Source organism: Bemisia tabaci, chromosome 8, assembly GCF_918797505.1.
Source record: "Bemisia tabaci chromosome 8, PGI_BMITA_v3".
In the NCBI taxonomy this organism is placed as follows: domain Eukaryota; kingdom Metazoa; phylum Arthropoda; class Insecta; order Hemiptera; family Aleyrodidae; genus Bemisia; species Bemisia tabaci.
Window position 1 is genome coordinate 36,760,078 of NC_092800.1, and position 26,199 is coordinate 36,786,276.

Genomic DNA, 26,199 nt, shown 5'->3' on the forward strand with positions numbered 1-26,199 from the left:
TTTGCAGAGAAATTTTTCAACGAAGCTGTCCGAATATCTCATTAAATTTTCTTTGCACCACCGATGAAATTCAGTGAAATTTTCGAGCAGCTTCAACCAACAATTTCTCAGTTCGAAAAAATAAAATGGCGTCGGGAATTTTGGAACCGTCACATGGCGCTTGTGAGACTTGGGCCGGAAGGTAACGATGTATACATTTCTTCACAAACTGCACTTTAGTTTTTGAACCCTCTGGCGGTATGAGCTGAAACTTGAAGGACAATTAAGCACAATTGAAGCACTAAATATTGGATCTATTTTCGGAGTTTGTGCTCCATGTTGGTCAGCCAACTTCTCGGAGCTTGCACTTATCTCGCTTCTCTTTCAAGCCCTTCACTTAAGGTGATTCGTCAAGCTCAAGTGACGTGGTCGAACTGGCATACGATACATCGCATCGATTAGGTCAAAAATCTCGACAGGTTTTGAATTTTTAGCAAAAAAAAAAAAAAAAAAAAAAAATGACGATAGCCCCTGCACATGAGTCTAAAGAATCATTCTAAACCCAAAAATTGACAAAATTCAAAGAAATGAAAGCAGAATAGTGTTTGGAAATAAACCGAGCATTCGATTCAGCTGTGAATTTCTGTGAGAAATTGTTATAGGAGTTTAAATCACTAAACAAGTTGTTCGGAATATGAAATTTAAAAATTTTAAAAAATTTACGAAAATTTAAAACTTTTAAAACAAACTTTAAAATCACTCACTTGCATAAACTTTTTCAATTTTTTTTTTTTTTGAAAAAAAAAAAAAACTTGAATAAGTTTGAAAACAAAAATTGAAATAGTTTATGCAAGTGAGTGATTTTAAAGTTTGTTTTAAATGTTTGTAAATTTTCGTAAATTTTTTAAATTTCACATATGGATTTCTGTATCGAATGCGATGTTTTCTTCCAAACAATATTCTGCTTTCATATCTCTGAATTTTGCCAATTTTGGGGTTAGGAATGATTTTTTAGGCTCATGCGCAGAGACTATCGTCATTATTTTCGCGAAAAATTCAAAATCTGCCAAAATTTTTGACCTTAATCGATGCGATATCGCATGCCACTTCGACCACGTCACTTGAGCTTGACGAATCACCTTAGAGAGATTAAAGAGAGACACGGCAACGTGGCGACAGTGGGGTAGGCTCAAGGTAGGCCCCACTTGTCCACGTTTTGGAGGGGGAGCGGGGGGAGGGGGCGAAGGTGAGGGCTCCTCCATCTCTCCGCGGCGGAGGTCGCCCCGCCACTCCATTTCAGTTCATCAGTCTGAGATTCGCCGCCGTTCAGCAACTGTCACACTTCCTCAGTTCCTCCGCGAAGTTCCTCTCGTTCCCATCTCGTGGTCATCTCATTTCTCTTCCGTCTCATCATTTCATACCGGTGTGATACTGATATCCTCGCGCATTTCGTCGATAATCCGATATGTTTGTGGTTCTTTGTGCGCTCGCTTCGGGAACCTCTTCGGACTACGAAATTGCCTGATCGATTTGGTCTCGCGATCTGTGATCGTGCTCTCGGATCTCGGATTTTCGCACGTTGATATGGTGAGTTTAAGTTTCAGTATTGTTCCCTATCTCAAAAGTGAATACACTCGCTTCTTCAGCAAGTATTTCCAATAGCTTCCTTTGTTTTTCACGATCTTTATAATCGTTTCTTGAGCTGAGCTTAAGTGGAGACGTAAGTACTAACTTACGCTCCGTCTTTTACCTTCATGAGTGCACGTCGTGATAAAATCTGTCACCATGCAACTTTACCCCTTGAAATTAAGTACCATCCTTTACCTAAATGTTACCTATTAAGATGTGACTTCTCCTTCAGCCTGACATAACTGCACATTGCAGATTACTAAACCGAGTCCTTTTGATATCCTCGTGGATTCAGAAACTTCAGTTTGCATATTTAGTAATGCCATTCCTTGCAGTCTTATTTTTGTTAAGAATAACAAGCGGGAACTTGATGGTTCCCTTTTACCTATATCTAGTTTATTTTACTGCCGTGCTAAGGAAAAACGCCGTATGAACCTCCAGGCGTTGCCAAATTTTCTTCGATTCAACAAGAATTCCCTGGTAAATTTTTCAATTTTTTTCTTTCAATTTTTCAGAGAATTTTGTTCTAAAGTTCATGACAATTTCAAGGAAAAAAATTATAACTTTCTTCTAAAATAAACATTTTATCAAAGGATATTTAGCAACTCTTGAATGTTCATACGGCGTTCTTCCTTAGCACCGCAGTTTAGTCTTCACTGAAGCATAGTGTAGGGCCGCTGTTCACATATCAGAAGCGCAACGTAGGAATATGTTAAAAAAATCTAAGTAGTTTTCGGAAAAATGGCAATATTGAGGTACAAATCTATAAGTGTATTTTCATCGACGCAATGAGAGACGCTAAAATTAAGTAAGGCGTTAGAGTAACGAGCAAACGCCCTTCACAAGTATCGCCTACACTACGAACACTAAGTGAATTTCAAGACAGCGCCTGGATGCAACTATACGAGCTCTGCGGATGTCCCGGTTGCATACGCACGCAGTTGAAGGCGTTTTATTTCTCCAGACACTCGCCACTTCACCCGTAGCGCGGGGTCGAGCTGTATCGGCTCGCTGGGGAGTCAAAATGCCTTCATTTCCGTACATATGCAACACGGACGTCCCCGGAGGCCAAATAGTTGCATCCAGGCGTTTTGTTGAAATCCGTTTCGTGTTCGCCGAATTTGGTCCTGATTGTGGACGCTTTTTTCCCCTTTTACTAAACATATGAACTCCGGTTTCACCTATATCATGCCGATGAAGTAAACTACCACGGATGTTCAACGCGACTGCGTCAATTTTCAGAAAAATGTATTACACCTAGCAGTCGCACCCGCGACTTGCTTACTTTTTCCGCTTAAAATAAAACTCAATTAAAGGTAACATAAAACTAAATTTGCCGTGATGTCCGGGCTAAAATTCAATATTACTCCTAAAAGGTTTTTGATGGTTTCATCTTAATCGAGCTTTATGTCCTAAATGGCTCCTGAAACTAATACGTGAGCTGGGATCACGCATTGATTCTTAAAAAAAGGGAAGTTTTCCAAGGGAAGGCTGACTGGAACGCGTTTAGCAGAGAGGGACCAAGCCACATCAGCTATTGCCAAATGGACGTATTTCTATCAAACGGCACTGTGTGCGTTATGACTTGAGCCATGTTATGCATATATTCTTATGGGTCTCAGGGCTCATGTCTTTATGCACACAGTTTTGTTTGGTAGAAATATGTCCAAATTCAACCGAGCAATTTTAGTTTTTTGCAAGAAAAGCGAGGATTCCTTTGAAGCTTTTTACGGAATTTGCTCTGTACCGTTCGGAATATTCTCTAAAATCTGCACAAAAATCCGCACTACCGTTTTCGAGTAAAAATTAAACCTTTCAATTTTTGGCAGTATAGTTAATGTGGCGTGGTTTCTTTCTGCCTAACGTGGTCCAATTTGAACCGTGGGGAGGGTATAAGTTACCCATGTATTCCCGAGTCCCATGCTATTTTATGCCTCGGAATTTTGCGTTGGCAATGTCGCAAATCGTGATACGCTCTTGAGGAGTTTCGCCATCCAATGATAATACGCCCGAGTTAAAGGTACGGATTTGGCGTTCTGCCGTGCTAAGGAAAAATGCCGTATGTCCATCCAAGAGTTGCCAAATTTCCTTAAATAAAATTTTTATTTTTGAGGAAAGTTATGATCATTCTTCCTTGAAATTTTCAGGAACTTTAGGTGAAATTGCAAACAACATTATATGAAAAATTGGAAAAAAATATTGATAAGTTTACCAGGAAATTCATGTTTTAGAAATGGGAACATGGCAACGCCTGAAGGTTCATACGGCGTTCTTCCTTAGCCAAGCAGATTTGGCGTTCCTCCCGTGCGAACTGTGGCGGGCCCTCAAGTTAACCTGAATCCGAATGAATGGAGAGATCCAAAGAACCTCGCGAAGATTTGATTAAGAAAGGGAACAAGAAGGCAACCCTCTGGCATACCCCATTGTGCGCCTGTTTCAGGGAGGGTTGCGAGGGTACGCCAATTCTGAAGGAATTCCGCGTAGCGCCTTTGTTCGGAGGGGCCCTATCAGTTTTCTCCCATTCAACGGCTTTCGAGGTTTTAACAGAGTGCATTAAAAAATTGAACTTGTGTAATCTGGAAACCGCTTTTTAATTCCCGTGTGACGCGATGGGATGATTGTTTTTCTGACCGGGATTCTGCGAGGATGCTGTGCGCTCCTTTTTGCAATCGAATTCTGGGAAGATCTAGATGAAGGGATCTGATTGATGGACTACTAATTTTTTTAGCGTCAAAAAACAGTGTTACGATGAAACTGCCAAAGTCCACATCTCTGTTTAAGGCGCTGCAGAACTCCTGTCAAATTTCAATTTTTTTCCTATGGAAAAATTAATTAAAATTTCAGTTAAAACGCGCTCCGGCATTTTGCCATTGGCCGGATATTTAGAGTGATCGGGGATTTTTTTCTATTTGCTTTTGAAAATTTCCGCGCGCAACATAAGTAAAAAAAAATCAAGTAAATGCCGACATTTTCTACGAAGATTTTTTTCGGTGTTATTTTGGCCAACAAATTCCTTTATTTCCCACAAATTTTCTCTCGGATCGCACAACCGGGCGGATTCCCTTAATTAACCCTCGGAAATCCCGGTCCATAAAATCTAATTCATCCATGGAACAGCTGAATCCTTCCCTTGGATCTATGTGCAGTGTAGATTTTCCTCTTCCACATTTTTAAGTGGAGTTGGGGCGCGGTCAGGGAATCGGATGAGTGGCGAGGTGTAAATGATCGATTTTCGATATTTCCCCCATTCGAAGCTATGATAAAGAATCGATTTTTTATGTTTTCGTTGCAAACACCCTGTCTATCGGTTCTTTTTTCGTAGGTTTAAATGGAAAATCAATCGATATATCGCATAGTCGGAAAGCTCGCAACTTCGCCGCGCGTTGCCACGGTGCACGGTGGATCTAGTCAATTAAAGAGTTCGGACATGAAATTTTTGGCTAAAACTACAAATTTTGGTGTTCATTGCGTCACATTTCAAATTGAAGGGGTGTTTTCTAGGAGACAATTTCACGAGGAAACCAATGGAACGAATTTCAGGCCTTCAAAATTTTGTATAAACGGAGTTATTAGCTATTCAAGTTTCCAAATTTTGTCCGACCACTCCTACTGACTCAATCCATTGTGCGGTGGTGGCGAGCAGCCGTTCACGTTGGGAAATACTCAACACGAATTCCTGGGCGCTTAGTTTTTGTTTTTATTGAGCAGCCGTCGTGTGTGTGAGTTGGGGGGAAGGGGGCAGGGGGGCGTTTTGAGTGGAGAACCACTTTCGTTGGTCGAGAGTGAAAACGAGCGGAGTGGAGCGGGCGCAGACGGAATTTTAAGAGAAAGTTGGACGGCGGCAAAGGCGAGCAGATGTCTGATTGCATGTATCGTATCGTTACGAAACCTGGCAAAAGTCGCCCGGCGCCCCCCTTACTTCATCCCCCCCCCCCCCGCATTCGGGGCCCGACACCCAGCTCTGCACCCCACGATCATGCTTGCGGGACGATTTGTTCGGAGTTGCGGCGATAAAATTCTGGGATTCAAGGTTGATGCTCAACTTTAACATCAGGGGCAGAGTTAAGAAATTTCGTGAAAGATTATAAGAAGGAATTTCATGAGGAAATTTCAAGAAATTTCATGGGGAAAAAAGAAATTTCATGAAATTTCTTGTGAAATTTCACGATATAGCGCATGTGCATATCATAGAGAAATCTCTCAATTGGAAAAAAAAACATTGGATCTAGAGTCCAGACTCTTGAAAACATTGACAAGAAAAAATACTCTTGATTCAATCAGATTTTTGCTTAAATCAAACGGAAATCCGCTCAAATTAAGAGGCTTGGTTCTCGATTTATGTAAAAATCCGATTGAATCAAGAGTATTTTTTCTTGTCGATGTTTTTAAGAGTCTGGACTCTAGATCCAATATGTTGTTTTTCCAGTGAGGGCTCCGAAAAAGGTGTTTTAAACTGGAAAGCCGGCAAAATTGTGATCATTCTTGCGAAACTGCAGTTTCTTATTGCTTAACGCATGATGATAAACATCATGCGTTTTACCGGAAAATCGCGGTAACCATCTCGAGTTTTTGCAAAATCACAGCAATTCATACGTACAGCGCCCTAAAAAAATTGTATTTTTTAAATTTCCGTGGGAAAAAGGGTTTTTAGAATGGGAAGGTTAAGAGTTTTCTGCGTCCCTGCACAAATTGTGTGCAATGCATTCGTGATACGATCGGTATACTTCAAATTCTAAATCTTCGGTGGAATACGTCAGAAAAATCGGAATTCAAGTATCTAGATCAAAGATGTCTTTGATGTAGATTCAATCATCAGGATGTTCGTGCCGAAAATCATCCTTTAAGATATCAAGCTATGGTAAAAAACTGTTTCCATTTTCAACCCATTCCAATGTGTAGAAATCGACGGTTGATTGGAAACAGGATTCTTACTTTGTTTCAAAATTTTGGGATATACTATTCCGCATGAATGTTCCTCAATGATTGATTTAAAAACTGAAATTTCTATTTTCCAAAATAATCCACCGATTGCTTAAAATTTGAAACACATAGGTCATACCCAGAATACACTGCGCAAAAACTCAAGATCCACCCATTACGAAATGCTTCCAGTGAGAACAGGAAGTTGTCTCCCGGTTATTTATGTTTTCCAGGGCAATGACCATTTTCATACACGCTTCAAACCTCGTTTTAGCATCTCCCTTGATAGAACAAGGACATCGCAGGACCTTCGTTAAGTTGGAAAGTCCCAAGAATTATCCTAGAAAAAAATCCTAGAATTTCGTTCCCGAATCTCAGTGGCCACCCCGAGTTGTGACGACTCATCACATGCCTATCTGATTCTCAGGATCAGTATCAGCGCCGAACGGTTCTTTCCCCCTCGAAGCGAAGAGTGTAAACATTCCTGAGGGAATAAATGTGAAGTAGTCCACCGATCTCAGTGTGCTATTTTCGTGCCCGATGACACAGGTAGAATCTGGGAGGCAGAAACATTCATACCTGCCAACCCTGAAATGATTAATCGAGTGTAGTTCTCCGAATCTACATTGGGGTAGGTTCTGGGAGAGGGGTCCGGGGTCAACTTCCACGTTGCTTCTCGCAACTCCACGCTGATGGCTATGCATCTGCGGTACCACAATTAGCAACCGACTGTGTCATCGGCATCGCTGGAACTTCGTGTTCTAAATACCATGCTGAGTCAGTGAAATAATCTCGTTTACGAGCTTGAACTTTTAAAGCTCTTTTTGCTTTTGAATTCCTTTTGACTGACCAACATTTCTTGCTCCTTTGTTGCAGCTGCACGCGTTCCATTCGGTGAAAATGCCCTCCATTCCAGTCTCCGAATAATCTCGGTAAGTTCTCAAATTCTAGTCCATCTCAGGCAAACTTATCAGCTCTTAAAAACTTGGGTGACATAGAAGGTTGACTATTTCAACGGGTGTGTTTGGGTATCTCAGTTTGCAGAGGACGTATTTCAGACCATGAATTTTTCGCGTGTTCCTTGTTAGGCACACAGATAGAAAAACTCGAAGTCCGATGCCTCTTAAATACTCTCTCTTCGTTTTTAAAGCCGCGCCTAGAATTGAATGTTTAAGCTTTTTCGGTCGGAACTACCAAGTTTGTGTTGAGAATGATGGGGCCTTTCCTCTACCCTACATATCGATGGCTATAGTCGGAAAATGCGCATATCCTTTTGCGGCGCACAGTGGAGCGAGTTAATCAAAGAAGTCGGACATGATATTTTTAACTAAAACTGCAATTTTTATTGTTTACCTCGTCAAATTTTAAACTTTAAAGGGTGCGTTCAGTAGAAAATTTCACGAGGAAACATATAGAACCACTTTTAAGAGTTTAAAGTTCTGTTTAAACGGAATTCTGAGATTTTAAAGTTTCTAAATTTTGTCCGACCTTCCCCATTGACTCGATCCACTGTGCGGCGTTACAAACCTGCGCTCATGTCTTACTTTTCCGAAAAACACTAATTATTCACCTAAAATTTTCTTGAAATTTTCTGTGAACGATCATACCTTTAAAAATATTTTCTTACCCTCTGAAAAAGGCACTGCAGATACCTAATTTCATTTTGAAAAGACCGCACAAATTCGGAGGGCATTGCAATGGATCCACGTATTTTTCGACTCTTACCATCGATATGACGGTTTTTTTCCGTACTTGCAATCACTAAATCAGCTTAGGTCTGATAATTCCCCGCAATCAGTCTATGTACGTATACATTCCCTCTTTTGCCTCCCAGTGAAAGCATTTTTATGGATTAAAAAGAACTTCGCGGTTCTTAAGGTCGACCGATCCACTTATCTCCTGTCTCATTTCAAAAACGCAATGCAAGTCATATTCAGCAACCCTTCGAAAAGAGGTTAGGCTCGTACACAGACTCTCTGGTGGTCGGTTCTTGAATCTTTATCGAATGAACTTTATCGATAGATCCCTATCTTGGCAATGCTATAAATCGATGAAGGTCATTCGATATCGATTCAACAATCGACTCGTGGTTATTATTCAATAATTCATAACTGTCGGCGTATTTCCCTATGTCTCTCACATCGCCGGAGTGAGAGCCGGTTTGTTTTAAGATGACAAGTGCTCTCATTCGTCGAGCAAGCGTACGAATGTTTTATCATGATTCGCTTACGTTTCGTAACTTCGTGGCGAGAGGACTGTTGCAGTACTCTGCCGTACTAAGGTAAAACGCCGTATGAACATTCAAGAGTTGCCAAATTTCCTCGAATGAAATGTCTATTTTTGTGAAAAATTATGAATATTTTTCCGTGAAATTTACAGACACTTTAGATCAAATTACAAACAAAATTACCTTAGAAATTGGCAGAAAAATATTCAAAACTTTTCCTGAGAATTAGTGATTTGTCAGAGGGAATTTGGCAACGTCTGAAAACTCATACGACGTTTTTCCTTAGCGCGGCAGTATTCTGGCTTAGTTTAAATGCGAATAATTATGATCGATCGATCCGAGGTATTGCGTTCGGCTAGGGCACGTTGTTGCCCCTGCGGGTTTAGTTAGTCGACCAAGAGGGCACTAGGGCCAGTAACTGAGCATTCATTGGTCGCGGGACGATTTCTGAGGAGAATCTTCCCCTGAAGATCTAGGTGCGTTCTACTGATGATGTGATTGCTAGATTTTCTTATGGCTCATTTTAAAAGTAAACGGAGGAAAAGTTTCTGTTGCAATGATAAACATTCTAGTCGTTATTCCTGGACGAGCATTTTAGTCGGGTCAACAAGAAATCTACTTGTTTCTAATGGTATCTGTCAATTCAGATGTCCCGTCACTTCAAGAGATTTCCCGTTGACTCAACAAGAATTGGACTGAGTAAAGCAGAAAAGAACCAACCCACATTTTGGGAAAATTGAGTTATGAGTGGTTTTGAACTCAACCACTGCTCCACTATCTATCGCCAAAAATTCAAAGTTTTTGTTGGAGCAAATTTTGCAGAAATTGAACTTAAAGTTTATCTTTTACATTGAGTCTTATGCAGGAGATGAACTTTAAACCTCTTTTTTTGGTTCGATCTCGATGTGGCTTGGTTCCTTTCTGTTTAACTCCGTCCAATTCTCGTCTGCATATTGTTTGCAAGAGCATTTTCCTCCTTGATATTTTAACTAGGATTTCAGGTGGGAGAAAATGGACTGCGTTTTGCCATCTCGAACGTGCAATTGCTAGCTAATTTTAGAAAAGTAATTTGTTCCACTACTTTCCTCAGCTGATATTCGTTTTTATAAATGAGTCAGATATAGTTTCCCACCCTTTAAATGCAGCCCAAATGTTCGTCTGTGAAAGACGTTTCTTAAGTGAATTTTGGGACGGGATAGACATCAAAATTTGAAATTTTAGCCAACAATTTCTTATATCCGACCCTCTCTATTGGCTCGTTCCACTGTGAGCCGTGGAGGCTCACAATCAGATCATCCATAATGCATTTCGGAGATTCCATTCAATCCTGCGAACTTGTGAAAGACTCCTTTATATAAGTTTTGGCGAGCGTATACATGCGTCTTATAATGAGCTGGATAGGGTTTGAATCGATATGTATGTTGAAAATAATCGAGGAGCTTCTTGCATAACGACCCGCGGCGCGAGTCTGTAACTATACACCTGGTACCTTGCGTAATTTTTCGACGTCTACCAACCCCCTCCCGGAAGACTCGTCCCTTCTGGCCTCCCCCTCTAGCCCGTTTTCGCCCCTGCGGGATTCATCTCCCACCTGGATATCCACCTGATATCGAGAGCCGTATAATGTTCTCCCGCGAAGTTCCTCTATTCCGTTAAGCAAGGAAACGAACACTGAAAAAAACACATTGGATCTAGAGTCCAGACTCTTGAAAACATTGACAAGAAAAAATTTTCTTGATTCAATCAGATTAAAGCTTAAATCATGAGGAAATCCGCTCAAATTAAGAGGCTTGATTCTTGAATTAAGCTAAAATCTGATTGAATCAAGAGTATTTTTTCTTGTCGATGTTTTTAGGAGTCTGGACTCTAGATCCAATGTGGTTTTTCCCCAGTGAAGACTGCTAATTTTTTCGAAAACGGAACAAGTTCATTTTTAGATTTGGCCTTGTTCTTGTAGGCATTTTTATCAGGCGATCATTTCTTGAAGATTGGGGTAATGTTTCTTAGCATAATTGACATTTGTTCCGGCCAAAATATTTTTTTTTCTTCTTTTTTTCACCCATGCATGAGCAGACTAAATTTTATTTTAAGAAACTACTATATTTCAAGCTCATTCAAGAAAAAACACGTGTTTCATTAATTTCCCCATCGATATAGCCGCTTTGATGATTGAACTAAAAATTGTAGTTCCTGATCGCAAAATGTATGCCGGTTTGGTTCTACCATTTCTATGCTAAAACTTCGAAATATTTGGTCCGCACCAATAATGCTAAAAGAAGCTTATTGTAAAATTCCCGACGACCATCTTTCAGTAAATCAAGTTTTTTTTCGGTCTAGGTAATTTTGAAAAATTTCAAAATTCAAGGGGGAGATTCTCACCCCTTCCCTCCCTCCCCTCCCCTCGGCCTCAAAAATTGAATCTCTATCAGTTTCTTTTTATTTATTCGGTTGCGACTTGAAAATTGGTGCGCATCCAACGGTGTTATAATCTTTAGTTCGTCAAAAAGTAGACGTTCGCCCTTTTGATCGCGAAATACATTTCATTTCATTCCTTGAAACTGTTCGTCCCGAACTTATTCGGCGAACCGACGGCTTCTCTGTCGACGCGCGGCGCGCGCGGCGGCGATCGCACGCCGCCGACCGGAAATGCCTCACTTGACCTCCTTAATCACTAACCGGCCGACTTGACCATTTGATACGAGATTCGGGATTGATCATCGCAACCGCAGCAGTTTCAGCAACCTGCCCCCAAATTATACCCAACTCCAACGCCCGCGATCTCTTTGACCCTTGCCCGCGCCAGGTGGCCCGAAATCAGTGGTGTGGCGTGCTTTGCGATATATCGATTGATCTGCCATTTAAACCTATGGTAAAGGATCGATTAACAGGATCTTCGCAGCAAACACCTCAATAATCGATTCTTTACCATAGCTTCAAATGGAAAAATATCGATAATCGATCATTCACGCCTCGCCTCTGCCCGAAATTCACACGACTCGCACGTCCAGAGATTGCAAGTCCTTGTTTTCGCCACAGGTGAATTGCCCAGCGTTAAAACCGCACATCTTCGTTAATTGGTGGATATTACAATACATGCATTCTTATGGAACTGAGGGCTCATCTACCCTTCCAGTTAGGTCCTTGTTACCGTCGGCACCCACGCGTGAGCGTGAGAACGCGAAGTTCATGGCTCCGCCCAATCAAATCGGCACACACGTTTCGTTTCGGAGAAACTGACAACACCTAATTATTATACCTGTTCCAGTTCTCGCCCCACGAACAATTCATGATATCGGTTTTTTTCGGAGGGATTCTCACAATTTTTCCGCGGCCGGCAGATGTGAAGTTGGTCCATTTAAATTGAAATTGGCATCGCTGACCTTTTTGTCTCCTCCGGCCCAACCTATCGGATTTAATGTGGGCCTGTCACTACCTTATCAGACATTGTTTCGCGGTCGTGCCCTTTTACAAAACTGGCACACAGTGGGTCGAGGCAATCAGAGAGGTTGGACCAAAAATCGTTGACAAAAACTGCAAATTTTGATGTTTACTTCGTCATATTTTAATTTTTGAGGGGTGCTTCCAGAAGGAAATTTCACGAAAAAGCCAATGGAACCACTTATAGAACCCCAAAGTTTCGTATGAACGGAGTTTCAAGCGTTTAAAATTTCCAAATTTTGTCCGAACTCTCCCGTTGACTCGATCCATTGTGCGGCATCGAGGATTTTGGGGATTGTTCTGCTTCGTATCGATGATCGAACCAGTGGCGTGGCGTGCTTTGCGATATATCGAAGGATCTACCATTTAAAACTATGGAAAAGGATCGATAGACAGGGTGTTCTCAGTGAACACCTTTATAATCGATTCTTTACCCTAAGTTTAAATTACATATCAATCGATACATCGCAATTCACGCCACGCCACTGGATCGAACGGAGGCTCCTGCGGTCTTTTCTAAATTTTTCTGTAATGAATTTCCTCGAGCGTTTACATTATCCAGTCGTGACCGAAACATTTTAGATTTCTTCCTTGAGTATATTTTCAGAAATACTCACCATTTAACTTTCTGTACCGCGTTTTGTCCTGTTGGCGCGGTATCGATGAAGGGCTGAAACTAGAAGTTCGTTATGGTGCATAACAGCTTAACGGGTCGCATTAAACGCCCTTAAACACGATCTGGTGGCTTACTCTGCCGCCGACTAACTGGAGGAACGTGTCCAAAGCTTTGCAGAGGCACTTTTGGGTTCCCAGTCTCGCAGCTGAACATTACTTCCGACGTTCTGAGCGGCTAAGTGCAAACATTTGAGGAGCTTTCATGCGTGCCTTGTGGTAAAAAAGTTGCCAAGTGTACAATTAGGTTCCTTAAGTCTTGAGAAGTCCCCAGATATGGGGGCGCTGGCCGTTGGAGTCCATCGACCAACGGCCAATGAAGCGTTCCGGTGTTCCTTCCCGAAAATTAGGGCAAAGCTAGCGGGGCTGATTGCTTAATCCATAGTTCGACGTTGAGCGATCAAAATCCTGATGTATCTACCGCTTGAAGTCGATTAAGAAATGTATAGACTTAAGAACGAGGATTATTTCTCTGCAGTTACCTATATTAGGGTTAATACTCTGTAGTTACCTATCTCACTAATAAAGAAAAAAAAGAAGAAGAAGAAGAAGAAGACTTAAGAACGCAAATCCCCGAGAAATCCTACACTAACTTCATTATTTCCCTGTTCAGTCCGAAAGAACAAGCTGTCCGTCTCAGCCGAAAGGATCACTCCATTTTTCCTTTGCTTTCTTTGTCAATTGCACTGTCTACCTATCAATCCGATAACCAGTCTGCGAATGGATAACAATTTTTACGGCAAAAGAAGATTTGGAAAGTTCCATAAGACTCAAAAAACTCTCAAAAACGTGGGTCAATTTCAAGCTCCGTTCGGTCGAAACGGGTAGTTCTGAAGTGGTTATAAGTGTCCGTCAAAGTGCGGAATCTGACCGAGCGTTTTTCGACACTTCGCTAACAACGGCGGCTCGGGGGAGGAGGGGGGGGGGGCGCCTACCAGTTAGGAGCAGATTGCGAAACGGTTTTACATTGAGGCAACATTTTTATAGCTTGTGATCAACACGGTCGTTTGCGTCACGTTTCGGTTTCTTTTTCGGCATCAGCGCCCAAACCACCGCCGTCTGGGCTTCGGACAGGCCGCGGGAGTGGGGGGACATCGCAGCAGGGTCAGCATTCGTGCCAAGTCCAGACGCGGCTATTGTATTGGAACGATTTTTATAGGATCTTTAAAATTGAACACTATGTGGATTGCATTTTGCAAAAAGGAACCACTAGCATTGCAATGATGCTAAGATTGTGCAACTTCATCTTTTGCAATAAAATAGCGAAAATCGTGAAAAACTATGAAATTTAGATGGTAATTTTCGTCTTAAATTTACAGTTTTTAGCGAGTAAAATAGAAACTATGAATGGAAAATCGGGTTTTTCCTCCAAGACAAAAGAATTTGCACAATCTTAGCAACAAAGCAAAGCTAGTGGTTCCTTTTTGCAAAATGCAATCCATGTGTGGTGTAAAATTTGAGTTACCAGAACCGAAAAATGTCGGTGTTCAACATTAGTAGAACTTTTTTCTCCGCGTGTTAAGAGCCAAAGCACAAGAAAGTTGGCCGAGGTTTTAGTGTATGGGTACCGCGCTTGGACAAGAAAAAAAAAACTGAGAAAAAAGGGGGAAAAATTTCAAACAGATAGGCGCGGAATCAAATCATTAACGGATACAAGAGGGAGGGAGAATAGGGGGTTAACGCCTCCCTCCCTCTTAGTCATAAAAAAAGGAGTAAGAGAAAAGGAACGGAAATCATGACGAAATTGACCTAAAACTGCATGTTAGATGCTTTAAAATTTCCATAATTGTTTGGGAGAAGCCCCCCGGACCTTCTTACGCCCCCACCTCGCCGTTTGAAGTAGATCAAGCAGTCCTCGGAAGGACTCACAGACCCTAGGATAACGAAAAACATGGCTGATTTGCGGAATGACGCTGATTTCTCGTAACGGTAGTGGTTGAGGCCCAAAACACGCGATTGCACTGAAAAAAAAATCTCGGTGTAATTACCAAGAAAAGGGTTAAATGACCAAGAATTCAGGGTTCTATTTGATCCCAGTTTTTTCTTTGGTAAAATTACCATTTATGGAATTGGTAATTTTACCGAGAAATCTCGGTAAAATTATTGACTTTCTCGGTAATTTTACTGGACCCGGTAAAAACACCATAATATTTTTTATCGACTATGGTAGAATTACCGAGATAAAATGGCAAAGTTACCGGGTATTGATTACCAATAAAAGTGGTATTCTTACCTGGAAAAACAGTCAAAATACCGGTTTTTAGGTAAGCTTACCAGTCTGTCTTGGTAAAATTACCAATAATTGGTAAAAAAAGTGAGATGGTAAAGGTACCAACGGACCGTGGTAAAAACGCCGAGAATTTTTTTTCAGTGTGAACCAAAATCCCACAGGACGCGCGTGAATGGGACTTGGGAACGGAACGGAGATCGGATAAGGAAATGTGTATCTCCCAGCGAGAGTGCTCCCGTCATCGAAAGCATGTAACTTAATCAGCAGGGTTCTTATTCAAATTAAGCGGCTGAATTACCTAACGCAGCGTCCAGACTAGACGAGGATGTCTTCTAAGCCTCTGGTCAAGGCACGCGTCAGGCGTCGCGTCGCACAGTGGATCGAGTCGATGAGAGAAGTCGGACCAATTGGACGTATTTCTATCAAACAGACCTATGTGGAGGTGAGAAATATGGGGTATGCTCGTTAGTTCTCTGGCCATAAGAGTGAATGAGAATATTAAAGCGCCAGTGACGTCAGCGGCAATGAAAAAGCCTCAGCGCAACGTCGTCGTCTTCGTCGGGGGGCATTAACTCATGAGCCCTGTCCACAAGGCTCTCTTGCCATGCCCGCGGCTCATGAGTTCCGCACTCAGCTGCACATAGGTCTCTTTGATAGAATGCAATATCCCGCTTTGCCAATTCTTCAAAAGGAACCACGCCCACTGACCACATTGCTTCTTATCCAGATTTCTAGAGCACACCCCATATTTCTCACCTCCACATAGGTCTGTTTGGTAGAAATACGTCCAATTTTGGAAACTTTGGAAGCTTATACAGGGTTATTCAAAAGTCACGCACCACTGGCCATAACTGCAGTTCTAATTATGATATCGATTTGCGGTTTAAAACGTTTTTCCTCATATCGAGGGGGAAACTTTTTTAGGTGCTTTCCAGTTTTTGATCTCCTCGGAGAGAAGGGGGCGGGGGGCAACTCAAAAATTTCAAATGGCCGCCCCCCTCATGGCCAGTGGTGCGTGACTTTTGAATAACCCTGTATCTCGCTCCGTACACAATTTTGAGGTTCCAAAAGTGGTTCCATTGCAGGCTGTCCACAAGTCCGGAAAGTCCGGAAAAAGTACTAATTTTTGCCGGGCGGTCCGGAAGTACTGATAAAGAGCGGAAGTCCGCAAGACGGCATACGTCGCTTTCATTCTTTTGTCATTTATGTCGCAATTTGAGCGGGAAATTCAATTTCTTTAAATTTGCCGAATTTCGTCAATTGGAGGTACTGAGTTTTTCTGTGGATGAGGTACTGAATTTCTTGGGAATGCACTGAAAAAGTACCGTATAAGTACTGATTTTTGGCCAGCCTGTTTTTGTAGACACCCTGCATTGGTTTCCTAGTGAAATTTTCTGTTATAAACATCCCTTACAATTCATAATACATTAAAATTTGCAGTTTTAGTCTAAAATTTCATGTCCGACTTGTCTGATTGACTCAATCCACTGTGCGTCGGTGTGCGAGATGGTGGTTGGTGTGAGTGTGCCGCGACGCCCGGTTGTGCTTTCACTTTCTCCCATCGACCGTCGTCGTCGTCGTAATTGTTCCAAGCTCCTTCATCCGCAGTGCCCTGTTGCCTGTCCTCTTAGTCCACGCAAAATTTTACCGCACAAGATAACCTACACAAACTAGATCTTACGCGCATTTGGGAAGAGGTCGTCAATTACGGGGGCGGAGAGTCCGGGATCTAGGTTCTTCTATGGAGGGTGAAAGGGTGAACAGAGACCTGACGTGTTGGAGGGAGAGTTCAGAAAATCGGGGAAGTGCCTGCAAGCTGATCATACACGCACTGATAACAAAATTCCGGCCGTGGAAGTCGTACTTACGGGCTATGTAGACATACCGTCTGCGTTCCGGGCGCAGAGGCAGAGACTGAAAGTTCCGGGCGTAGCACCCGAAGCAATCGGAGCCACGGCTCTAGCACCCGTAACTTTCGGGCTCTGAGCCCGGAACGGACGGTATGTCTATATAGCCCCAACTTATTTTTTCATACGATAGATTAGGGGGGAAAGGGACGATCCGATTGGTGTAAGCTGTGGTTGCAATGAACAAAATTGCAATGATGTGGGGTGGAGAAATAGATTGACTAGCATCTCCTACAGTAAGTCCATCATTAGTCTAGTCTATCGCTGTGTTCAAGCGATTTAGGCTGACATTCAGGCTGATTATTGAATGCTGATGCAAATCAAGCAAACTACGGGATGATTCACCCCTCGAGTCATCCCGGCTTTTATCAGGAAATATATTCGAGGTAAGGGAATTTGCGCGACATTGGAGCGCCTTCAAATCCTGATGATACTCTCCGCTTTGCCATGCGGTTAGTTTAGTTGCCTGGCACTTTGATTTGGGATTTGAAGGCGAGCAGAATAATATTCTGCACCAATTTGATTCGTCATACACTTACTCTTAATTCATTTCCTTATTTCAGTTAATGTATCATTGAATTAATGAATTTTTTCTTTTGCTTGTTTCAGGAAGGCCTCATAGTGTAATATTTAGGAAGCTCCATGGTTCAAGTGCATATTACAAGGTAAGAATCATATGTTTTCGTAGTATTTCTTTTTTCTTAGTGAATGTTAAACCGGGCCCATGGAGTATTGTAGATACGTTCTTCCGGTTCGTTATTCAGACATTCTTAAGCTTTAATCGTTATTCTTCTAAACGGTTAAGTTTTTCATTCATCCCTCAGTGTAATATGTTTTTTCATAAGTTTTCAACTCGGAAGTTCTTGAAAACACACCTTTTTTGACTCGGTAAGGCGTAAGTGAACTCGTCGAAGATCCTTATATTTTGACGTAGGTCAGCGACAAAATGGTCGCATTAAAATCAAAAGGAGTTGCATCTATTTTGACATGAACCCTGAGATCCATGAGAATACGAGGAAGACGGGGCTCATGTCATAATGGATGTAGTTCTTTTTTATTCAAATACGTCCTAACATAGTTTGGCTTGAAACCGCTGCTTTAGGAAATCAACGCACTGGCAACGTTTCACGAGTGTATATCGGTGATGGGTATCCGGTTAGTTCAGCCGGACTTTCATCCGAATGACGTCATCGAGGTGACGTCATACGACACGTGGAGGACAATTTCACCGCGACGTCGCGTCGCGACGCGTGGTTGGGTGCCCTTTTCAGCCGTCCGGAGCACCGAACTGAGATGCCAGGTCTCGTTTTTATGATGTCGCCCGGGCCTTTAATCGACGCACAATGGATCGAGTCAATTATAGAGGTCGGACATGAATTTTTTTATTAAAACTACAAATTTTGATGTTTATTTCGTCTTATTTTAAATTTTAAGGGGTGCTCCTACGAGAAAATTTTACGAGGAAACCAGTGGAACCACTCTAGAACCTCTAGGTTTTGTATAAACAGAGTTATAAGCTTTTAAAGTTTCCTAATGTTGTTCGACTTCTCCTATTGACTCGATCCACTGTGCGGCTGAAAAATTAGCTCTCAAATTCCAATGTTTAAGCATCAAAAATTCAGTTTGAGCTTTCTTTCCGCCATTAGGATATCCATGTAATTTCGGAACTTCAAACACGTATTTCTCAACACAGTAAAAACTGCATTGATGCGCCTTGTCCTCTGAGCCCCATGATTGGCTCTTTTTCGTAATAGTTGCGTTATTTTCCAGAAATTTCAAGCAAAACCAGTAATTTTGCAAAATTGGACTCATATTTGGACGTATTTCTATCAAACGGAACTATGTGCATTAAGACATGAGCCCTGAGACCCACAAAAATACATGCATAACAGGGCTCACGTCATAATGTACATAGTTCTGTTTGATAGAAATGCGTCCATTTTTTACCTACTTCCACTATAGATCCATCCACCTAAACAATCATTGTTTGAAATCGGGATCCTATTCGATACGTAACGCTGAAGAAGGAAAGATGCTCCGAGGTTAGGTTGCGTGTTGGCGTTACGCCTTGACGGACGTCGCGACGTCGGCGGTGGCTGCGGAGCGTCGGTTTTTTAGGCGTCTGCCGGCTGGTGGCCTGGCCTCGCGGAATCCGTGTCAATGTTTTCGACAATACCCGAGCACCTCACCGTGTTCAGCCTGTGTCCCCATGCCACCTGCGGGTATCCTCGTTTCGCCGGCTCCCGGCTCGCCGTTGCTCAATGTCTTCGTTTTTCGGCTGCCACCACGACAAGGATTCGCGCGATATCTTACATCTCTCGACGGTGAAAGAAAAAACAAAAAAACAAAAAAAAAAAATAAATAAAATAAACCAGAGGTAAAGGAAGAAAAAAATTGGCTGCAGAGGTTCAAAAAGTTTACCCGATCTTTCGATCCGCAGATCGCGGTGGACGTAATTAAAAGCAGATCTTGAGTCATGAGGTAATTTTCAGGAAGAATGATTTTTGAGCTCCTTGCAGCGATTGAAAATTCCGCAAATCGTGCGTGTTGCCGTAAAATCCAGAGTTTTCCGCGGGAAAAAATGAAAATCTGCGTCGTAACCCTCGCCCTCTCCCCCTAGAGTGTCATGTAAATTGCAGCAGTGAGTTCGAAAAGCAGACATCACTCAAGTACGAATAGATGCATCTCGGCGCCAGCCCTAACTAACCGAAGCAAAGGCGGTAGCTAGACATTTGACCCAATTTTTTTCACCCGATACCTAGTTTGGTCAACCAATTTGATCCAAGTCATACTCAGGCTGTGTTGCTCACGTCGTCCTTTAAGCACCGCCATAAATAAGACTTGCGGAATCAACACAACATGGGAACAGGGCAAGGGAAAGGTCGTGTGCTGATGACGGCGCAGGGATACAACTATTCGTGCTTGATGGATGTCCGTGTTGCATCTGCAAAATTGAAGGCGCTATGGTACGGGCCGTGAGCTCGTGATGCTTCGCCCTATGCTGCCAATGAATTGTCGCTCTCATTCGCGAGGGAACTTAAAAAAATCAGACCCAAATACGTCTCTCCTGTCATCGGTTGTGTTGATATTTGAATCAGTGAGTTCGATAACACACCAACTCTGAAAAAAAAATTGTTCAGGAAACACCTAAAACTGCGCAGCGGGCGAAGAAGTTAGTTTAAGAAAAACCTTTTTGGTGCCAAAGGACAAGTACTCAGAGACTTTGTAAAGCACCAAGTTGAAATCGATACACCATGTTTGATGATAGAGAATTAAGCGTTTAACGATTTCCAAGTTGGTGTGTTTGCGTTCTCACCGACTTTCAGATACTGATTTTTCATAGTCTGCCCTGGAAAATGTATATTTTTCGACCTGAATAACGCTTGAATATTTATATAACTTGTTGGTAAAAAGTATACTAAACCGGAAAAAGAAAACCGCAAAATCAGATGGTCACCCGTTTCCCTTGAAATGGCCAAAAATTGGTATTTGCAATGAAATACTTCGATTTTTCCCTTTTCCCGTCGCTGTTTCGAGAACTTCTGATTACAATTTCGAAATTTCCTTTTGCGTGCAGATGCTCCTATCCACGAGTGTTACTAAACCGTAAAAAACCCAAGTTGGTGTGTTTTCGAACTCACTGATTCATTTACGGTTGGTCTATAAATGACCTCTTTTCAATGGGAAACCAGAGAATCCCATGAAGTTCCCTTAGCTTTGGAAGGGCTTAAAATTACAGTGAGAAACAGAAGACTTATTTACTGTTGCAAAAGGGACTGTGTACGAATTAATTCGACTTAAAAGAGCTATGAAGCACGCAAATCCAATGCTTATAAGTGTTTTTAACATAACAGTCGGACGGAGTTCTTGCACAAGTCAGAAATTTGCGATTTAAGTACTGACTCCCATCCATGGTGCCACAGATTTTCTTCTGAAACGTATAAAAAGTGAAAATCGAAAAAAACCCGAGTTGATGTGTTTTCGAACTCACTGATTCAATTATGGACGACCCCCTAGGGCTGCTAAGCGCCCAAAATCTAGTTAAATTCTAAGACCCATCCCGTCCCTGGAGTACTTTTTTCCGTGTACGCGTGGTCATGGAACGACGTCGCGTCGCGGCGCGTTAACGTGTGACGGCGAAGCTCACCGAGGCGCATCCGAGCGCGTCGCGCCGGAGCGTCACGCACACCAACGCAATGGAGACATCTTGATTACCGTGTTTACGTATCTATTCGTCGGACTCAATTTACGCCGCACGGACGCATCTCCATAGATGGTTCCGGCGATGACGTCACTCTCTCGATAGAGCATGACAGGATACTCTCGCTTCTAATGTGCTAATTAGCTTAATGCCTTTTAATAATTCCCCCGGCAAGTGTAATCTGGATCTCATCCGAAGATTTAGTATTCCCACGGTAATTAATAAGGATAGTTACTCACCGTGCTGCGAAAAAAAGGTGCCGCGTGAGCCTTCAGACGGCCGAATTTTCTTTTATAAAATGCGAAGTCTCAGGGAAACTTATGTACTGCAGATGCTCAGAAACGATTGTACGTCATTAATTCGGAAATAATTACGGTTAGTTGGGTGCTTAGTACATTTTATTCACAGGTGCCTCAACACTACATGGTCATTAACACCTTTGGAAAGAGAGATCAACAAAAGTGAACAAGAAAGAATTAAATGAGACAAGGAGGGGATAAATTAAATATTGAGATTAAATTGTTTAAAAAAGGGAAGGATTCAATGAAAAAAATCGAAATTATGGTATTGACTTCAAACCCATTCCATCATGAAGTCATTTTTATTATCAAAGCGATTGACAAAAGGAAAATTAAGTGATCCGATTAGTCAATTCGGGTGGTTCTCATTGACCAAGGAGGAAACGATGGACTCACGACGGGATCTCTCGTGGGTTGCGCAAGTTCATTTATTCCTATACTTACCTTCTTTGTCCATTTCAACCACCCGCTTCAACCAATAGGACCGCACCATTCTCCATATGTCTAATGTGTGTGTTGCTTTGTCTATAAAGTTCAATAATCAGCCCGCTGAGCATGGAAGCTCTTTAAATTTCAGCATCTCGTCCTTTCTGCGGTGGAAGGATTTCGGAGCAAAAAACAACCCATTCGACGGTTGGGCGACCTTCTCCGCAACCTTGGCCCGGAAACGTAACCGCAAAAACTTGCGACCAAATGTTACCAGTCTTTTTAATACGCAACGAAATGCCGACAGATGGTACTTACGGTTAGCATTCCCCGTCTCGCGAAAGTTTTCAAGACAAAAGAAGTTAAGTAAGACGGGAAGCTATGTTGTCAGCAATCTCTTCGCACCAATCGTTTTTATTCTCTCTCGTAGAGGTTCGTATGTTATTAGAACGGATGTTCTCATAAGTTTTTTTTTTTATTCGTGTCTCCGTTTCGAACCAAGTGTATCGACAGACCAAATTGGGTCCTCGCTCGTGTCCTGAATTCGTCTTTTGGTGGTTCAAATAAATGACAAACGAAACATTTCCAAATCCGTCCATGCACGGATGCATTGCAGTCTTTGCTTTGCAATTTAAAAAATGTGAAATTCGTAGATCCATGGTAATTCAATTTTTTTTTTAAGAGTACTTCGATGATTTTACACTGATTTTATGGTCACCTCATCCTTACAATCTCTGATATCGCCATTGATCTGTTTTCGATAGTGCGGTGATATGGGTAAAGCAAAGGGCAAGGAACATGCCCTTCACGTTGCCTGTCCCTGTTTGCATATTTGCGTCTCCCTTTCACTGAGACTGAAAGAGGGTTTTTTTTTTTTTTTTTTTTTTTTTTTTTTTTTTTTTTTTTTTAAGAAGTTCCTGTTAAATCATTTTTTTTCGTTCTGTTTTTTCTAGGTACTAAGGCGTTTTTTTTTCTCTTTTTGTTCCAGTTGATTTTTCTATCCTGCCTGATAGCTGGTTTTTGGAGATGTCGTGTTTGCGGCCCTGTTGACTTTTCTTTGCTTTCGTTTCGATTTTTCTTGTCGCCATTGTTTTTGTTCGGAAGTGGGACCTTTCGTATATAAAACTTTTGCACACAGTTTTGCATCCGCGGGGAGTTTGCCCCTCAGGTTGTCGTTGGCCACTACGGTCGACGCCTACTCGGTTTTCGTGACGTCGTATTCTGCTCTTATTACCGCCCGGAGGCCAACCCGGTCACCGATGACCCTTCTGGGGTCCTTTTTTAATTGAGGTAGACTTATTCTCTGCGATGCAAGTTTTTGATGGAGAATTGATCACAATCAACGGAACATGTTACCATGGGGGCCTTGTTTTCATTGAGGTAGCCTTATTCTCTGCGATGGTAGTTTTTGATGGAGAATTGATCACAATCAACGGAACATGTTGCCATATGAGGGAAGAACCATGCCCTGCAGGTTGCTGGTCTCAGTAGGTATAAAATGCGGGTGCTAGGGTCAAATAGAATTGCGCGACCTGCGTTCCAACCACTGTTTCTTTGCATTATTGTGAAACTTGCCGGCGGAGGGTCAGAATTATTGTGAACGCGTTTCACAATAATTTATTCAGACTCCTCCAGAGTTTTGAGTTCCAGTAATAAATTGCAAGTCCTAAATTTTTATTAAAAATCATATAATATGGTGGATGGTGGGACGTTGTTTATTTAAAAAAAAAAGTATAAAATGCGGGTGCTAGGTGGCAAATAGAAAAGAGGGACGAGTGTATTTAGGAGTAACCCTTTTTTCTATTTGACCCTAGCACCCGCATTTTATACCTACTGGTCTCTCTTTGCCTATTTGCGTCTCCCATTCACCGAGACCGAAGGAGGTTGGTTTTCTATTCCTTTTTTTTTTCGTCCAGAGTCCAACCCGATCACCGATGACCCTTCTGGGGTCCTTGTCTTCATAGAAGTTGACTTGTTTTCCGCGATACAAGTTTGTGATGGCGAACCAATCGGAATCAACGGAACCCACTATTATGGTCTCTCTTTGCCTATTTGCGTCTCCCATTCACCGAGACCGAAGGAGGTTGGTTTTCTATTCCTTTTTTTTTCGTCCAGAGTCCAACCCGATCACCGATGATCCTTCTGGGGTCCTTGTCTTCATAGAAGTTGACTTGTTTTCCGCGATACAAGTTTGTGATGGCGAACCAATCGGAATCAACGGAACCTACTATTATGGTCTCTCTTTGCCTATTTGCGTCTCCCATTCACCGAGACCGAAGGAGGTTGGTTTTCTATTCCTTTTTTTTCGTCCAGAGTCCAACCCGATCACCGATGACCCTTCTGGGGTCCTTATCTTCATAGAAGTTGACTTGTTTTCCGCGATAAAAGTTTGTGATGGCGAATCAATCGGAATGAACGGAACCTACCATTATCTGAAAGAAGGACCACGCCCTGCAGGTTGCTGGTCCTCTCGTTAACATAAAACGAGAACTGTCGATTACAAGGAGCGCTAAGATGCATTAAACTAACCTAGTGTCAATACAATGAGAGCTTCTTCACCGTCTAGTCACCTCTCCTCCATCTAGTTACTTTTGTAAAAAAATTTAGTAAGACGCTAATAATAGGCCGATTTTCTACACCATTTGGCATTTCTTATATTCTACGCTTTCAATCAAGCAATTCTCAAAGTGTCTTATCAATTGTGATTGAACGACTGTCATCATTGCACTTCATACGTGGTTTTGGCTTGGCGGTGGCGATGTGACTGCTTAGATACACGGTCGCGTGGTCTAATCAGCTTCTATGCCGCCGTTTAGCCCTTAAACCACATAGCAACAACATTATCTTGTATATTTTTCATCTTTAGGGGCAGGAGGGATAAACAATAATTAGTAAAAACGTTTCTTTAAGTGTTTATTTACTTGTACATAATCAATATTTAATCTTTGTTACATCTAAATTAATCATTGTATATAGCACCTATGTATATTGTAAATAGTTAGGGGCGGTCTTCTAACCTACCCACCCATTTAATATTGTGTATAACTTGCAACTAGCACAACTAGGATTAATACTTTTGGAGTTACCTATTTAATTAATAAAGAAAAAAGAAGAAAAAACAATGAGAAAGTGCATTTTTATTTTCATGAGAACCGTCAAACAACATCTCTTTAACGTAGCCGCACTCCATCGGTTTGGCGACAAATTTGACTTAAACCGAAATAAATAGGTATAAATAAATAATAAATAAATAATATAATAATATAATATTGTTGAATAAAGGTTTCTGCTTGGTCACCACCAGAACCATCCTTCAATTTGTGGATACGAAATTTTACCTACTCAGAAGTCGAATTAGTTGTATCACACTATTCGCCCCATCCCACTATTCGCATCATCTTGCGTTAAAGTCTCTATGACTGCGGAAAAGAAACCACGTTCTCCTTCAATTTGTGGATACGAAATTTTACCTACTCAGAAGTCGAAACAGTTATATCACACGATTTGCCCCATCCAACTTTTCTACTGTAGCGTTAAAGTCTCTGAATCAGCGGAAAAGAAACAATGTTCTCCTTCGATTTGAGAGTTATGCAATTTTACCTACTTATAAGTCGAATTAGTTGTATCACACGATTCGCCCCATCCAGCTTTTCTACTCTTGCGTTAAAGTCTCAGTGTCAGCGGAGAAGAGACCATGTTCTCCTTCAATTTGAGGGTTATGCAATTTTACCTACTTAGAAGTCGAAATAGTCGTATCACACGATTCGCCCCATCCAGCTTTTTTACTCTAGCGTTAAAGTCTCTGAGTCAGCGGGAAAGAAACCATGCTCTCCTTCAATTTGAGGGTTATACAATTTTACCTACTTAGAAGTCGAAATAGTTGTATCACACGTTTCGCTCCATCCAACTTTTCTACTCTAGCGTTGAAGTCTCTGAGTCAGCGGAAAAGAAACCATGTTCTCCTTCAATTTGAGGGTTATGCAATTTTACCTACTTATAAGTCGAATTAGTTGTATCACACGATTCGCCCCATCCAGCTTTTCTACTCTTGCGTTAAAGTCTCAGTGTCAGCGGAGAAGAGACCATGTTCTCCTTCAATTTGAGGGTTTAACCTACTTAGAAGTCGAAATAGTTGTATCACACGTTTCGCTCCATCCAACTTTTATACTCTAGCGTTAATGTCTCTGAGACAGCGGAAAACAAACCATGTTCTCCTTCAATTTCAGGGTGTGTAATACTTCAGAGATTTTACCTAATTGGTGCGATTTATC

At 41.8% G+C, this 26,199-nt stretch overlaps 1 long non-coding RNA gene across 2 annotated transcripts; it reads left to right on the forward strand.

Annotated features, from left to right (window-relative positions):
• Nucleotides 1–1,276: 1,276 nt before the first annotated feature.
• On the forward strand, nucleotides 1,277–25,301 carry LOC109038736 (uncharacterized). Of its 2 annotated transcripts, XR_011900400.1 has the most exons (4): nucleotides 1,277–1,566; nucleotides 7,405–7,460; nucleotides 17,612–17,667; nucleotides 22,917–25,301. It is a non-coding gene; the product is annotated as an uncharacterized lncRNA (long non-coding RNA). The 2 variants fall into 2 exon arrangements; XR_011900399.1 differs by lacking the exon at nucleotides 22,917–25,301 and having other exon boundaries at nucleotides 17,612–20,418.
• Nucleotides 25,302–26,199: the final 898 nt, after the last annotated feature.